This window comes from Diabrotica virgifera, chromosome 1 (assembly GCF_917563875.1).
Source record: "Diabrotica virgifera virgifera chromosome 1, PGI_DIABVI_V3a".
In the NCBI taxonomy this organism is placed as follows: domain Eukaryota; kingdom Metazoa; phylum Arthropoda; class Insecta; order Coleoptera; family Chrysomelidae; genus Diabrotica; species Diabrotica virgifera.
In genome coordinates, this window is record NC_065443.1 from 292,205,798 (window position 1) to 292,222,332 (window position 16,535).

Sequence of the window (16,535 nt, forward strand, 5' to 3'; positions counted from 1 at the left end):
TCCTGACAGGCATAGAATAACAACACGAAATTTGGTAAGTGGGGGTTTTTTGGGACGAGAAACGTAAATTCTCCACCAAAAATTATATATTACCCAGAGGGCGCCACATACGTCTTTCAGCGCTCATTTAATACGTTCCATTTTTTTTATCCCCCACTCTACATAATTTTGAGATAAAAACTTTTATTCTCCTATTATTTCTACTTCGAAAAGTTATACTACATTCATCTCGCTAAACTCAACTGTTTTCGAGATAAACGCATTTTAAATCTACTATGCAAAATTCAGTTTTTTGCATTTCATTGTAGTTACTAAAAATCATATGACATATCATTGTCATACTTGGCAGTACGTGTAGGTATTATACACCCTACTAAATTATGTTAAGCAAACGTTTCTAGCGCAAACAAACTACCAGAGGGGTACGGCGGGGAAAGTGAATAGTTGACCCTTCTCAAATTCTACACCACTGGCGGAATTGCTATTTTAGTGCAACTTTTTGATTCTCCAATACTTTCTACGTATATAATATACTTTTCATTTGTAACGATAAAGTCATTAGTTTTCGAGATATTTCAAGTTAAAAACGAAGGGGCGTATTACATTAATCAATATGACTGCCGTTTCATTTTTAACTTCAAATATCTCGAAAACTAATGACTGTATCGTTACAAATGAAGAGTATATTATTTACGTAGAAGGTATTGGAGAATCTAAAAATTATGCTAAAATAGCAGTTCCGTCAGTGGCGTAGGATTTGAGAAGGCTCAACCATTCACTTTCCCCTGTCGTACATTTCTGGTAATAGCCAGAAACTATTATTTAACATAATTTAGTAGGATGTACAATACCTACACTTTCTGCCAAGTAGCATAAGGATATATGTCAAATAGTATTAAAGTACCGGGTACAAATGTTTCTTAAAATTTTAAATAAAGAATAAATTATTTAAAAAAATAACACTTTAAAACTATTTGACATATTCGTGTCATATTTAGCAGAAAGTGAAGGGACTATATCTATACCCTACTAAATTATGTTAAATAATCGTTTCTGGCTATTAGCAGAGGCGTATGACAGGGAAAAGTGAATGGTTGACCCTTCCCAAACTCTACGCCACTGGCGGAATTGCTATTTTAGTGCAATTTTTAGATTCTCCAATACTTTCTATGAAAATAATATACTCTTCATTCGTAACGATAAAGTCATTAGTTTTCGAGATATTTGAAGTTAAAAATTAAATGGCACAGTTATTTTAATTAATGTAATATGCCCCTTCGTTTTTAACTTCAAATATCTCGAAAACTGATGATTTTTCGTTACGAATGAAGCGTATATTATTTACATGGAAAGTAGGCTTTCTATTCTATATTATTTACATAGAAAAGAGACTCCAAAAATTGCACTAAAATAGCAATTCCGCCAGTAGCGTAGAATTTGGGAAGGGTCCATCATTCACGTTCCCTCGTCGTATGCCTCTGGTAGTAGCCAGAAACGTTTGTTTAACATAATTTAGTAGGGTGAGGGTGTATAATACCTACATTTGCTGCCAAGTATGATAAGAATACGTCAAATGGTTTTTCGTGACAACAATGAAATGCAAAAAAATTGAATTTTTCATCGTAGATGTAAAATGCGGTTACCTCGAAAACGCTTGAGTTTGGCGAGATGAATGTAGTACATATACCTTTTTTTAAATAAAAATAATAGGGAAATAAAAATTTTGATCTCAAAATTATGTAGAGTGGGGGCTAAAAAAATTGAACGTATTGAGCTCTGAAAGACGGAGGTGGCGCCCTCTGGGTAATATATAATTTTTGGGTGGATTTAGGTTGCTCGTCCCAAAAAGTGGATGTCACTTACCAAATTTGGTGTTGTTATCCCATGCCTGTCAGGAAATATTCAAAAATAAATAAAATAAAAATTTAGCTTTGACACCCTGTATTTCGGTTATTATTAACTTTCGTACTAATGTAAGTTAGCTTATCGACCTATTTTAACTTCAGGAACTACTGTTAAGCGATGGCCCATTCTTTACTAAACAGCCTGGATTATTTACTTCTTCATTTGTATTAATTTCTGGCAGGGGCGGCCCGTCGGGGTAGGCAAGGTAGGCGCCGCCTACCCTCTTCAAATGTAGTACAATAATATAAATTACTTATTTCAAAATTGTAATTTATAAATTTTGACACAATATCTACAATAAAATAGCAAAAATTATCCAAATTATTTTTAAAAATATCCAAAAAATTTTCTCCGTAGTTATAATTATTGTACGCTCCTTGTAGTATCAGTAGTACTGTATAGATGGTCATATATATTCTTGGTCAGGCACTCGGGAACGTAGCCTGAAATAGAACGACGCCAATACCGAATTGACGTGCGATCTCTCTCTGTTTACGCGAGCAGGCCTGCTGCAGGCCGGCGGATTTTGAACGGGCGGATAGGCACAGAGTCTTATAGCCGGACCTACAAAATTTTATCAGTTGCTTCTCTTGTGTCTTGTGAAACTGTTTTAAAATAATTGTTTTTTGATTTTGGCTGTTATTAGTAGTTAAGTATTGAATAAAACTAGGTAGGACAATTTAAATTTGTTTATGAAAACTGAATAATGTGTTATTAGATTATATAGATAATTAAAAATTTAAAGCGAGGTTAATTGTTAACTTATCAATTTATTCGAATAGTAAATTATTATTTGATACATAAATAAAATAAGTAATATTTGACGTTGTTGAAACGTAGGTGTGTTAGTTTTATTGGTGGAAAAACTTTAGTCATCGAATATGAATATTTTAAACGATGTAATATGCAGTTTTATCGAGACACCTTTTTCAAGGCGCCAAAATCAAGAAAGATTAGTAATTATTTCAATGGGCCGGCCTTTACAAAATTTAACAATTTTATCCACAGATAAGACAAAAGACAATCAACCATTTTCGAGATCGTTTAAAACAATATGGTATGAAAATCATAAATGGCTAAGCGGAAGTTATTTTAAAAATTCACTTTTCTGTTGGCCTTGTCTGTTGCTCTCAAATTTGAAGCAAAATGTTTGGGTGAGTCAGGGATATTCAGATTTGAAAAATTTATCAGCTAGTGTAAAAAAACATGAATCTTCGAAAGAACATTTAAACAATTGCTTAGATTTAAAACGGTTAGAAAAAAATAAACAAACTACTGACAGTGCTTTCGCTGGACATATTTCTCTATCTAATAAGATATATAATGAAGAAGTTGAAAAAGATTGAAGAAGTTGAAAAAATTGATGTTACAATTCTTTTAGCAAAACAAGAACTTACATTTCGCGGTCGTGATAAGAGCCATAATTCTTCAAACATGGGTAATTTTAAAGAAATTTTTAATTTAGTAGTTAAACGCGATCAGGAAATCCAGGATCATGTTAAAAAATAGAAGGGGTGTTCACGGGTTTGTCAAAAACAATACAAAATGATTTAATAGATTGTCTTGCCGATTACGTAAAAAATGAAATTTCAACAGAAATTAATGAAAGTCAATTTTTTTCTATACTAGCTGACGATACTACTGATATAACCGAAAAATCACAGTGTACTTTAACAATCCGTTTTGTTAACAAAGTTGGTCAGGTAACAGAAAGATTTTTAGGGTTTTTTGATGTTAGCGATAATAGATCTGCAGACGCTCTATATAGTTTAATTTCAAACGTGCTTGAGCCATATGATTACAAAAATAAATTAATTGCTCAATTTTACGATGGTGCAAGTGTAATGGCTGGCTCTTTAAACGGATTACAATCAAAAATTAAAGTAGATGCTCCAAAGGCAATTTTTACACATTGTTGCACTCATAGATTACATTTAGTATTGCAAGACGGCTCAAAATGTATTACAAACTGTAGGATATTTTTTGTCGCCTACCCGAAGTATATGTGTAGCCTACCCGCATACTGAGGTCACGAGCCGCCACTGATCTGGTGCTTCCGAATCTGGTATCATTTTTGTTCTTCCTCTTCATAGAGCTTTGTTATATAGTCATGTTCCATTTCTTTCGAAAAACGTCCCTAGTGATCATTTTTTATTCTTTTTAAGCTTTTTTCTTTCTCTTTGCATTCTTCCTTAACTTCTTCCTTCCATGCAAGTTCCCATGGCATTATTAAGACGAGTTCTTCGCCATATGAACGTTCTGTCTGCAGTTTTGCTGGATGGATCGAGTAGCTCCACAGAAGTGTTACCGGTCCCAAACTTAAATAAAGGGGGACGGGGTCTACAGTCTGGTTAGTACCCTACTGATAGACTTTAAAACCATACATCTCATAGAAATAGGATTACGCCTCATATTATTGAAAGGTTAATTTCGAGACATACTCCAGAGAAAGATAAACGAAGCATTATTATTGTATCTGCTTCAACATATAAATACAGATTGCCAGATTTCTATGCATCACAACTAGATCGTCTGTAAAGCTGCATAAATAATTAATTTCTCGCTCAGATCCCCATTCTTTTGCTCTTTCTTTGTACACCTTTTTTATTTTTGTGTGATATCATTTCGGCAAAAAACCTTTTTATTGTATTGAAAGTTCCGATCATACTTGCTTGTTTCTAGGGAACACTTTGCCAAGTGTGATATTGTTTGTGGTCTATCTATATTATTTATTTCTGTGTATCCAATTTATGCATTTATTTTTCTAAATTCTGGACTCCATACATGTATTTTTGATGTCTACAATTGTCGTATATTATTATACACATTTATCGTACTTACCATATATTTCTGAATAAAACATTAAAATCTAGGTCTAATTTTCCGAATTTAAAATTACCACCGCTAAAATATTTCCATCCCCGTTAAAAAAACACAGCCCTCTACCTTTTACCAGCTTTTTATAAATACGTAAACATTCAAGTAAGAGCTTTATATAAGTTAAAAGCTATAAGCGGGGTGGCCAATTACGTCCCTAAAAAGGCCTGCATACATGATGATCCTTTTACTTTAAAAGCCCAACTGGAACGTTTCAGCGAGAGGTTCCATCTACCGCTCGGATTTTTATAAATAACACCATTTATCCATGTTTTTGTATTAAATATTTATCTTGTATATATGCACGTAATCCAGAACTTGCGGAAAGGTTTCTACGATTAATAAACTGAAGCTTACAATCATATTATAATTATTGTTTTAAAAATTGATATCAAACCTCTACTCTATTTGAACTGCATCCATTTTAGCTGCGTCAAGCTTTTAGCAAAAACATTTGCGATGTAGACGTTTTTAAGAAAAGCAGAAGATAGAGACGAATTTGCAATGGTTATAGCCAACCTTCATTAGTGGAGTCGGCACTAGAAGAAGAATCTTTTAACATCCCTTGTGATCACCTTCAGAACTAGAGATGCATCAAGTCAAACTAGTTTGATTTTATTCAACAAACTTGACTTGACTTGAAAACCAAACTTTTTTTGTAAAAAAGTTTGACTTGACTTGATTTCAATATCTTTAGGTTTGACTTGAAATCAAACTTCTTCAAACAGTTTGAAGTTTGAATATCATATTGCGCAACGTGTTTACTTCCAATTCTAATTGAGAGCGTACCGACTTTTGTTTTGACTTATTTGGATAGGTCTGAATCTGCTACTCCGCAAATTAGTTTGTAGTTCATATTATTAAGAAGCATATGCTTGGCTTGTTTATTACGTTCGTTTTGAAGTGTGTGCTTTGTGAAATAATATCTGAACCTGAATATTTTTCGGCTCAGAATAAGTACCAGATCAAATTGAGTCAGATTTTGAAGGTATTCCCAGTGCAAAAATTAAGAGAAAAAAATCTGCACACTCTTGTATTATGTAAAAATAAAGAACAGCGTTATAAAATGACAAATAGTGAACTAATTCTTTAAGACGACATTGTAAAGTCGCAAAAAATTCATTAAACCTACTCTATCAAAAATATAATATTTTGTTGTTTCTTCATAAATTTTTGTTAAAGGGCCGTTCAAGTATGTATTACGAAACGCAATTTTTGAAGCTGTTACAACCTCTTTATCCCATCTGTATCTTTTCATCTATTGTTGTGAAGAAACGTCCAGCTATTTATTGCAAACACGTGTTACTGTGCTTGATCTGGTTAATACAAATTTTAAGATTTTTTCACTTGAATACTATTGTCCTATTGTAACATAAGCGTAGCGTGAGGGGGTAATATAATACAATCCAGGGGTTCTATGTAAAATATAAACGAAAGTTGAAAAGTTGGGAGATTGTGATTCCGTAGTTTTTTTTAGGTAAATTAAAAAACAATGTTACTAACGCGCTGTTCGAACCCCCCTCCCCCACTTCTTGAAAGCTTCCAAAATTTGGCATGATAAAAAACTATCCAACGAATTCTTTGTTTTAATCTAGTAACACTCAAATATAAAAAAGTTAAATCGATAAAACGAAACTTGCCAGCAAGCAATTCTAAGCATAAAGGAATCATTTTCAAAAAATTTACCCTATTTTGATTATAATCGCTCCCTGTATCAAGATACTTTTATGTGGCACTCATTGTATTATTAATTTTTTTATCTTAATTGGCAACTAACATGTCAATCTCGACAAAAAAGTATATCTAGTAAATAAATTATTTTTCAAACTCTTTCAAACTAGTTTGATAAACAGTTTGAATTTTCAAACCTGTACGATTGACCAGTTTGACTTGACTTGAATTATTTGTCAGAAGGATTGACTTGAGTTTGACTTGAAATTAAGTCAAACTCAAGTCAAGTTCAAACATTCAAATCAAACTTGTGCAACTCTATTCAGAACTTGCATCAGGCTACTGATTGCTTCGTTTACCTAACAAGCGCTACTAAAAATCCGGTCCAGTAAAACCCCAAGTCGTAAAAGAATCTCATCGTCCTAAAACCTTTTCTATAAACTGTTGATTCGAAGATTATAGCAAATGTACCATCGTCATAATCATCATTGCATCCGATCTTGAGCACCCTGAATGCAGTTGTGAGCATCGTGATTAGGCCTCCATTCTAAAAATGTTCTTGGTTCATCTTTGACTCTGGAAACATGTGCCGCCCAGTTCTATTTCAGCGTTGTAATTATTTGAACTGAGCCCGTAACACCAGTTTTGCTCATAACTATTTGATTTGTAATTCTCTCTCTCTGAGTGATATATTCAATATTGAGATCTCCATTGTTCTTTGTGCCACTTCTATCTTTTCTTTATTACTTTTTGGTAAGGGTCAATATTTCTGCTACATTACACATTTATCAAAGAAAAGACTTTCCTATTCAAACATGGAAATATCTAATCTACAGACTTCCTTCAGTTTTCCGTAAGGTGCTTATGTTAGTTCTATTCTCTTATTTAACTCCGTTTGTTTGATTGACTTTTCCTATTTTAATCTCTTGGCCCGGATATTTATAGGTAGGTATACACTTGATCACTTTGCGTGCCATTAGTTGGAATGTTTTTGGCCAGTACAAAGTTGATCATGTATTGTGTTTTGGAAAAGTTAATTTTAAGGCCAACTCGTGTACAAGAGCTCTGAAGGTCTTCAAGAAGTTGGCAGGCATGATCTACCCGGTCTGCAATAAGGACTACCTATCTATGTTCTCTGCAAACCTCAAGTTGTTCAGAAACTCTCCATTTTTGTTGACTCCTCTATTTTCCCAATTATTGTTTCTCATAGCACTTTCTAATAAAGTCTGTTAGTAATTATTTCCATAAAGAGCTTATATAACTGAGATAACAAACTGATAGTCTGTAGTTTCCAATGTCAGCTATAGTGATGAGCGAGACTGGTCTTGGTCTTGCGGTCTTGGTCTTGGTCTTGTAGCAAGACCAAGACCAAGACCAAGACTAAGACCAAGACCAAGACCAAGACCGCCTTTTGGTTGCAAGACCAAGACCAAGACCAAGCTTGCAAGAACAAGACCAAGACCAAGAACGAACCTTGCAAGACCATGCAAGACCAAGACCAACCTGCAAGACTCTTGCACTTTTTTGAGAAAAATTGCATTTTATTATTTAACTTTATTTTTTTAGTTCAATAATATATACTGACATTGTAAGAAACCTTAAACAATATCGAATTTTTAAAATACATATTTTGGTTATATTTTTAAGTCGTTTTGATTAAGTCAAACGGTTTGCATTTTCTCAACCTTCAAAGTGTCCAGAAAGCAAGTTTTCAAACGGCGACAGTTCAAGGACAATTGAAATTACTTGTAAGACAAGAAAATGTAATTATAGATAGGGTAATCCATTTTAAAAAAATGCAATTAAAACGGTTTTTGTCTGTTCGCTAAACTCAGACGCAACTTTCTAGATAATTTAGTCGGCAATTTTGCCAATTTTAGTAAAATTGGCAAAAAATAATTACTAAATAGTTAATAATCACTAAATAGTTAGTAATTTTGCAAATTTTTGCAAAATTGGCAAAAAATAAAAAAATTATCGACTAAAATATCTAGCCAGTTGCGTCTGAGTTTAGCGAACCGACTATATGTACCAGTAGTTTTCGCTTTTTTGTCTAATAAAAATACTGACACTTATTTCAATTCTTTTCGCATAATCGAGGAAAAATGTAGGTCGTTAAATTTAAAATGAATACAAAAAATATCATAATAGATTTTGAAAAGGGATTTACAATGCTGTGAAAGCATTGTGGCCTGAATAAAAAATAACTGGTTGTCGATTGTAATGTGTCAAGCTTGGTATCGCAAAATCGAAAGCTTAGGTTCAGTTTCTGAATATAATGACAAAAATTCCGATACTGGGAAATTTTTAAAATTATTTTTTGGATTAATTTTTTACAATCAACGAAAGTTGGAAGTTGAATTATTTGTGAAAATCCCGGATGACAAACGTGTAAAGAATTTTACTGATTTCATAGTTGAAAACTATTTGGAAGAATCTAGGTTTTCCCCAGAAAGGGCCAGTAGTACAAATAGTATGTGCCGCACTTGAAATGCATGCGCATCATTTCAGTGTGTTTTAAATTCTAGTTTTTACTAACCACATCCGAATATTTTCAACTTTTTAAATGTCATAATGGGAATTCAATCCAAAAATATGTGAAAATAAAAAGTGCGAATAACTCGTGTTACGAGGGCAATGTAGTTTAAATAAAATTAAAGAACTGCAAGATAACAAATTACAGAATTAAGCGTTTATAACTCCCCATTAGGTTTAGATATTATGTTATAGCGTTGACTGAGAAATATACTGGAAGATACGAAACTAAATGAGCGTTTATGTACGACACCAGTGGTTTTAGAAATAGATGGCGTTAGCAGCTTTCTAGGTGCGAGATTGAATTTACCTGAGACAACGATGAGACGTATTCAGGTAGCTTTGGTTATCGGAATTTGGGGTCGGTCGGGTCGATCGGATTAAAATAAAAATTATTTAATTCTTTTGATGCATTTAAATTTGAGTTCTCATTCAACGATAACAATGGCAATCTTTAAAATAATTATTGGAGTGTACCTATGTATTACTTTCTAAACTCGTTTTTAAATTAGCAAGAATAATTTTGTAGTTGTAATTTGTCTTCTAATTTGAATTCTTGAAACAAATCATTAAATATTCTAAAGTTTATTTAATAATTTTATATAATATATATGTATAATAATATAATTTATTTAATAAAAAATGTATTTAACGGGCAAATACTCACTCGGTGATTTTAGATATTGTACATTTCTTATTTGCCTCATAATCTCGATAAAAAATAGGTAGTTATTTTCGTTAATTACAGTCTCTTCTGATAATTGTATATTTTGTTTGGGGCAATAAACGTATTTACTTAAATGAAATTGACTTAGTAACCCGCTCGGCCACTTTAAACTCTTCGAGAGAAAAATGGTAAGGACTCATGAATGGTTGCAATCGCGATTTCCAACAATTTCTTCCAAGTTTTTTCGTGCCGTTGATATTTTCCGAGTTAGGGGGAAAATAGTGACTAAGTATAATTATTGAATTATTTATTATTAACATCATTTGGCGAATATTAACCAGCCATGACATCTTTTTCTAGACCTCTCTTACCCTCTATATTTCCTTCGAGTTCCAGTTGCCGACAAGTATATCGTTTTCCTCGCAATATGTCCCTAAATATGTCCATGATATTTTAAGCATTCGGTGCAGGCACCTCATTTCAAAGACTTCAAGTTTGTTAGTGGAGCTGGCCTTTATTATCCATGCTTTCATTACATACAAGAGAACAAGCCAAACGTAACACTTTAGCGTATTGTACATATCTCAGGTTAAAACCCAAATTTCAGTGAACAGTCATAAGAGTTTGGACGTCGACATCCCATTGTTTATGAGAGATATTTTTCATTAAGTTGAGCGGAGTGAGTGTATATTGTCTTACCAAGATAGACGATTGATTATCCAGTTTTATTCCCAAGAAGTTAATCAATTATGAATAATTTATTGTAAACTCTTTAGGAACTACTTATTAACTTTTGCTCTCAGAACGAATTTCGAATAAACAATACGTTCTTCAGACACAAAGATCAAGAAAAATATACATTCAAAAATACAAGAGCACACAGATCCGATATTGATTATATATTGACAAACAGAAACATCCATCATTCTCAAGTACTAGACATAAGATGTTTAAGTGCAGCTAATATCGGAAGTGATCACAACCTAGTACTTGGAAAAATCAGAATACATCTACAAAAAAAAACAGGAAAAAAGACCCTATTGAATGTGAGACAATACCAGAGAAGACTGCAAAAAGTACTGAACGAAAACTACATAACACCAGATGAAGACATAGAAGAAATTTGGAGGAAGATTAGAGATAATATCAAAATGGCAGCAACGGACGCATTTGGAGAACGTAAGATAAGTAAACATATACGAAAGAAAAGGAGAACACCCCATGGATCTGTGAAGAAATAAAAATAAAATGCCAAGAAAAAAGAAAATTTAGCTAGAATACAAATTCAAAAGAACGAGACAAACATATGTGAAGAATATAAAAGAGTTTGAAATGAGTTAAACTCAATAGTATAAAAGAAGGAAGAAAACAGAACATTGGTAAGCATTTTCAAAAGAGATGGAGCACGACTTATACGGGATGCAAAAGGAAATGTGGAAAATGATAAGAGGTCAAACAGCAGAGATGAAGGAATTGATAGTAGAAGTAAAACATATTGATACAAATACATGGACAACTTACCTAGAAAACCTGTATCAAACAGCTAATCATGAAGAACTGGGAAACCAGGATTAGAATCGGATGAGCAAACAGAAATTAAAGAGGAAGATAACGAACGCCTTAAAACAGATGAAAAATCGAAAAGCACCAGGGAAAGATGGAATAGCTAATGAACTTTTAAAATACGGAGGAGAGAGACTTCACAAAGAACTGAATATCCTGATAAGTAAAATAATAAATACAGGAAGAATTCCAGAAGAATGGAGTACCACTCAGATGATAGCGTTATTTAAGAAAAGTGATAGGGCAGACCCCAGTAATTATAGAGGGATTAATTTACGGAGCACTATACTGAAACTCCCAACAAAAATACCGATGAAGAAAATAATGGCGTGCATAAATATATCGGTTGAACAACAAGGATTTAGAAGGGGAAGATCATAACGATGCAGTTTTTGTGATAAAACAAATAGCGGAGAAATCATTAGAGTATAACAAGCGAGGGTTTTTCTGTTTTATATATCTAGAGAAAGCGTTTGATAGAATACAATTAAAAGACGTGATACACCTACTATATGACAAAGATTTACCACTGGATATTATAAAACTGATAGAAAACCTTTATGTACGAAATAAAATAGAAATGAAGTCAATGGAATAATAACAGAACCCATATAGAAGCAAACACAGGAATCAAGCAAGGATATTCACTAAGCCCTCTACTGTTTAACATAACGCTGGATGCAATGATAAAACAAGTGAAGAAAAAAGAGGGTAAAAAATGGGCGATAAAGAGATAAAAATACTCTGTCACGCTGATGACACCGTGTTAGTAGCAGAGTGCGAAGACGACCTACAAAGATTACTGCACGAATTCAACATTAACGCAAAAGGAATGAATATGAAAATATCAGCCCAAAAACAAAAAGCTTAGTAATATCCAAAGAACCAATAAGATGCCAATTGGACTTAGACAATAAAAGTAAATACCTGGGAATTAATCTATCAGCCGACAATAATATCGAAGAAGAGGTTAAAGACTAATAATTAATGCCAGTAGAACGGCCCGATGCCTAAACGATACAATTTGGAAAAACAAATAACTTAGAGTGGAATCAAAGGACCGAATATATAAGTCATTTGACTGAAGTTAGTAGACCAGTTATGACTTACACTGCCGAAACAAGACCAGATGCAAGCGAAATACAAAGATGTCTGGATACCAACAAAATGAAGATTTTAAGAAGGATTGCTGGAAAAGGACTACGGGACAGGGTAAGAAGTGAGGAAATCAGATGCATATGTGGGGTAGACAATATAAATACCTGGGTAAAGAATAGAAAAGAAGAGTGGAATCAACACATAAGCAGGATGTCTGAATCAAGGATAATAAGAATAGCCAGGGACAAGTCACCGTTAGGCCGAAGAAGTATAGGATGCCCAAGGAAAAGATGGAATGACAATTGAAGAAGAAATTCTTTAGGTAGATTTTTGGTAGTATAATGTGCTTCTTTGGAGTTTTACTGAAGATTATTGTTTTCGTTTTAGTGGGAGAAAATTCTAGGCCAGTAGTGTTTGACCAATTCTCTAATTTCTAAATGACTAGTGGGTTAAGTGATTTAGCGATGTCATTGATTGCAATAAGGAAAAGTGGAACGAGTAGACCATTGAGGAATGTCGTTTAATTGGATTTTTGAGTCTAAAAGGACGTTATCTATTCGAATAAGTTTCGTCTATACAGGAAATTACTAATAAATTTTATGTTTCCTGGAATTGACCAACTTAATAGAATTCTTATATCTAATCCCCAAATGGCACGCGTTATACAATATAATAAAAGATAGCCATAAGCCAAACATACTTTATCACATCCAAATTACCCATGAATTACAGATTCAATATCCACTAGGTTGTCTAATGTAGATGTGGACTTTCTAAATCCACTTTGTATAAGGCTAGGTAGCTATAATATCAATAAGTCTAATACTATCTAGTATCTATCAAGTGGATAAACTGATTAATTGTAGCAAGTTTTATTCCATTGAGTTTTTTGACTAAGCTAATACTTTTCGAGTTATTTGAGAGTGAATATGTTCGTTTTTTAACAAAAAAATACACGTTTTTAGACGGTTTTACGCAAATAACACAATAAGTAAGTATTTTATCGAAAAAGGTATTCAATAAAAATATACTTTATAAAAAATTTAAAAAAAATGTCTGTATAAAATCTTTATACTCAGTAGAAGCAGAGTTGTAGCTAAAAAAGTAAGTTCTTATTCGTCAAATTCCAAATCGAATATTTCAACGTGAAATAACCAAACAATAAAGCACATTTCTTTAAAAAAAGCTTTGTTTTTGTTTTTAAAAAAGTTTCTAGCATTAAAGTAAGCACGTTACGCTGAAAATAAAGTTAGTCCTTTTTTGTAAAAGATAGTTTTAAAAAAGTGTGAAAATCACCCTCTAAAAGGGAACTTGCATAACATTTTTATTTCGAAAGAGATGCTATAAATTTGCTAACTCATCGCAATAAAGTGTTTAAAAAGCTTTGTTTTTGTTTTTAAAAATGTTTCTAGCATAAAGTAAGCACGTTACGCTGAAAATAAAGTTGGTCCTTTTTTGTAAAAATAGTTTTAAAAAAGCGTGAAAATCACCCTCTAAATAGTACTGTCGCCAGGGGGGGTACAACGGCCTCGTTAATTCAGATGGACTTACCCAAGTTTTTTTTATGTATTTTGACCCGTAGAACACGAATTTTTTGGGTAACAGTTGATCCGGATGTCGATAAGATTGTTATAGACCAAGAACTTGAGCAATCAAATAACAGCGATTTTTGGCAAAACAAAACAATATTTTGTATTTTTTGGGTCATTTTAAGCAAAAAATATTTCTACAAGTTTTTTAGTAGGATGCACAGTTTTCGAGATAAACGCGGTTGAACTTTCAAAAAATCGAAAAACTGCAATTTTTAAACCCGAATAACTTTTGATTAAAAAATAAAATAGCAATTCTGCTTAGCGCCTTTGAAAGTTCAAGTCAAATTATGTCGGTTTTGATTATTTGCATTGCTAAAAATTTATTGTGTTATTGTTAAACAAAGCTACAAACAACTAGTGCGTGAGTGATGTTTCTATGATTTCTCATTTAAAATCGAACGAGTAGGTAGAATAGGTCCTAGTGCAATCAAGACTATTTCTACGTTACATGCGTTAAAACGCATGTAAAAGCACGGGAAACCCTACGTGTTTATGGCTTTGTTAAACAATAAAAAAATAAATTTTTACCAATGCAAATAATCAAAACCGATAAAATTTGACTTAAACTTTCAAATGCGGTAATCAGACTTGCTATTTTATTTTTTAATCAAAAGTTATTCGGGTTCAAAAATTGCAATTTTTCGATTTTTTTAAAGTTCAACCGCGTTTATCTCGAAAACTGTGCATCCTACGAAAAAACTTGTAGAAATATTTTTTACTTAAAATGGCCCAAAAAATACAAAATATTGTTTTGTTTTGCCAAAAATCGCTGTTATTTGATTCCTCAAGTTCTTGGTCTATAACAATCTTATCGACATCCGGATCAACTGTTACCCAAAAAATTCGTATTCTACGGGTCAAAATACATAAAAAAAACTTGAGTAAGTCCATCTGAATTAACGAGGCCGTTGTACCCCCCCTGGCGACAGGACTAAAAAGGGAACTTGCATAAAATTTTTATTTCGAAAGAGATGCTATAAATTTGCGATAAATCACAACAGCACACGATTTAAAAAGAAAAAAAGTAGTTTGTGTTTTTCGTTTGGCCCCTCAAGACGAATAAAATCAAATTATTGTTACCGCTTCACAAGTGACTTTACTTATGTATTGTTTATAATACACATGATCTGTAAATTTAGTTTTACAGTATTTTTTTTATTTTGAAAAAAATGCCTTGTTTTTAAATAACTTGTGATACGAAATATCCCAAAGTTTAAAGGTTTTGGTTTTCTGAATATTTTGTTTTTCTGTAATACAAAAATTGGTTAAGATATGGCTGTTCCGAATTTGCATATACTCGTGATTAGTGACTCATTGAAGCCCCTTTAACTACAGCGTTTCAAAAATAAGCACTATGAACCGATGAAACTTACAGATCCTCTATAATAAGCATACATACGTAAAGTAACTTATGAAGCGCTACTGATTAATTTCATTTGAGATGCTAATTAGGAGGTGATTTTTAGATATTTTTTACAAAAAAAAAGGATCAACTTTATTTTGTGCGCAACTTGTTTACTTCTGATACTAGAAACTCAAAAAAATAAAGCTTATTTTAAACTTTTTAAAAAAGTTATGATGAGTTTTCCCCGAAAAGTTCTTAATTTTTTGGTTATTTCATGTAGAAATATTCAATTTTGAATTTGACAAATAATAAGAACCTACTTTTCATTAGCTACAACTCTGCTTTTACTGGGTCTACGACTTCATAATATGTCATATTTATATAAAACATTTTTTTCACTTTTTGATAAGCTGTATTTTTGCTATGAATGTTTTTTTGGTGAAATACTTCCTTTTTTAGTTATTTGCGAAAATCCGTCTAAAAACGTACTATTTTTTGAGAAATGAATATATTCACTCGCAAATAACTCGAAAAGTATTTACTTGTGAGGTCAACAGTAGTGAAAAAAACTCTATAGTCAATTTATATTTTCAACATTTTTGCAGAAACAAAAACAAAAAAAAATAATACAGATTAATATGATAGTGACTGCTGCGTTAAAATTTTGAATACGGGCCACGTGAAATAACCGCGTGTTCTTGGCTAGTTCCTTGAGTAGGGAGAATTTTACACTTCACTCTAAGGCTAGTTCCAACAAATTTAAGCTAGGCGCGCCACTATACGGGCAGGTTTTAAAGACAACAAAATAATGCATAGGGTTTCGTATCTTTGTTATAGTATTAGGTCTATAAATAGGTATGGTAAATATGTACGTATTTACTACAAAGTATGTTTTAGTTAGTTTATAAAAAAAAGTTAATTATATTAAATAATGATTAAATAGAGTAAAAAATATTTGATTTGTTACTCGGAACTCGAAAGGAGTCTGCATCAGAAAGAAGTCGCCCTTGCTGCATTTTTAGATATAGAAGGTGCATTTGATAATCCCTCAATCGAGTCTATACAAAGCGCACTGGTGAGGAAGAAAATCAACAACACAACATGCAAGTGGATTATTCAGATGCTTCAGAGCAGAATAATATCCACAGATACGCATGAAGATACCATAAATCTGAGGGCAACTAAGGGATGCCCTCAAGGCGGTGTATTGTCACCGTCATTATGGAACATAGTTGTCGATGATCTGATTCATGGGCTAAGCGCCCAAGGAATCTGGGTCCAG